This window comes from Lolium perenne, chromosome 1 (assembly GCF_019359855.2).
Source record: "Lolium perenne isolate Kyuss_39 chromosome 1, Kyuss_2.0, whole genome shotgun sequence".
NCBI lineage: Eukaryota > Viridiplantae > Streptophyta > Magnoliopsida > Poales > Poaceae > Lolium > Lolium perenne.
The window spans coordinates 49902522-49904660 of NC_067244.2; the positions used below are offsets into that span (position 1 = coordinate 49902522).

Here is a 2139-nt window from a genome sequence, read left to right on the forward strand (position 1 = left end):
AATCCAGTGGACAATGAGGTGTGTTACCATTTCAGATTTGTGCCTGCCATGTGTTCGACACAATGGCAGCCGCATGAACTTTTTATTCAAAAATTGAAATTCTTTTTGGTGCATCTCATCTATCTATTATATAATTAAAACAACAAACAACCAACGGCTAAGATTTGACATAGTTTAACGTTGGGAAGGAAACGGCTGAGATTTAATCGAGTAACTAAAAAAGTTCCACGTCCATGTAACTAAAAACTAGAAAAGATCCACCTCTGTCACGTCTCACGCCAAGGAAGAGGAGACGTACACATCCAGGATTGCTTAGAAAGAAACAGAATCGACATCTACATGCATATAAAATACAGCTATCAAGATTAGAGATCCTCAAGGGCTGAGGAGCTGCACAATAATAGGAACATAACGACGAAGAGCGAGAGGCTCCACCCGGCGAGTAGCATGCCGCCGCCGGAGCAGGCCGCGGATAGCCACCATGAGCACGAGCGAACGGATGAGCAGGTAGTGCCGGTCGTAACTTCCAGCCATCTCCTTCTATTACTCCATGGAGGTGATCGTCGTGTTTGACCTGCAGGCCAATGTATCTTAATTCATAGAGTCAAGATGCGGTGCTGCTGGGTTTGGTACAAATCAACCACGTCTAGCACGCATATATCTCGACGGCTGATAGGTGTGGCATCCCAGTAGTAGTAGAAGCACGCCTCGGTGGCCGTAGCAGCTATCGAGCGGATATGAAGATGGACGCTTCATGCTCCCAGCAACAGCAAAAGGCCTCGGAGGTGGTAGCGGCCGTCGACCAGATATGAAGAAGGAAGCTTTGTGCAATCCCTGGAAAACCTCAGATGAGCTTGATCACGATGGTGCTTTTCCTGCCAATCAAGACAGCCCCTGATGCAGGACACATCCGTGCTTCGTTGTCATGGCCGGTCGATGGAGGCATGCATAGAGGCGATGGATCAATATGCCCGGCCGGTTGCAGCAGCGGAGGAAAAGCGGAGCGCTCAGGTAAGTGTGATTCACGTCAATTAGATCTGCTATGTGCATACTCGACTACTAAATAGTTAGGCTACTGACTCACATCCAATTAACACTGCAACATCTGTCTCACGATATACATATCAATCCAAGATTGATTGATTAGACATGACTCCGTACACATGTGCAAACTGAAGATGCAAGCTAGGCTATTATGCCATGGAACCAAGCCCCTGTGCATAGCTCTACTAATTTAGCAATTTGGAGTTCCTTGCTAGCTGCTCCAAGCCTGCCAGTTCGGTTCATCAACCATGTTTGTCCGTTGATTGGGCTGCCAACCCCTACCGACTTAGAAAAAGCAAGGTGATTTCTGAAGTTTGTTGGTCTTGAAATTCGTAAGGACTCCTTTTTCTTTTTTACAACATTCTACCGCGTAAGATCTCGCGCATGTGAGCAGCAACCTTTCAATTGATATGTTTCTTTTGCAGGTTAAAAAACATCGATGGTTTTTTGCAATTGGCGATTTTCCATTACTAAGCAGGGCATGCAATGACAGGAATCAAATTGAATTGGTTTGTCTCATCTGTAATCTACACGAATATTTTTTTCTTGGTTTTCTTTTCTTTCCAATTTATCAATGCAGGGAGTGTTTGATCTCTCAGTACAATGTGAGTGCAAATATTAGATTACAAAATTTGTCCTTTCTTTGGGGCAGCATAAATTTACCATAATTAGTTTTTCATCAACAACATTTGCAGACAGGCTATGACGAGACTCTAGAACATTGTTGCTGGCCTACAGGTGAAAGGCCCCAGGCCATCCTAAATTCCAAATCAATTGCTTTTCAAGAAAACATTGATTTCTGGAAGCTTAATATGTATTAAAAAAATAACATATATTCACGGCTTGAAATATACGAGGCAGATAATCCTAATGAATATAGTCATGCTTACACATAGTTTAAGATGTAAAAAATTGCACAAAAATGTTCTCTGTTATGTCTAGCGATTTATGTTCAGTTATGTTGTCGCAGTAATTACCTTGCAGAAACAAACTTCCCATAGCTCTAAAGGTTATTCGGCATATCAAAACTTTTTCATGTCGAAAACAGTCTTTTATATCTTTGTTTTTTTTACGTGCAGCGGGCTTATGGTTATC

General features: G+C 42.7%; 1 long non-coding RNA gene across 2 annotated transcripts; it reads left to right on the forward strand.

The window, feature by feature from the left end:
• The first annotated feature begins 403 nt into the window (after window positions 1–403).
• On the forward strand, window positions 404–1730 carry LOC127337669 (uncharacterized). Of its 2 annotated transcripts, none has more exons than XR_007874096.1 (2): window positions 404–1376; window positions 1470–1730. It is a non-coding gene; the product is annotated as an uncharacterized lncRNA (long non-coding RNA). The 2 variants fall into 2 exon arrangements; XR_007874090.1 differs by having other exon boundaries at window positions 404–1344.
• The last annotated feature ends 409 nt before the right edge of the window (window positions 1731–2139 follow it).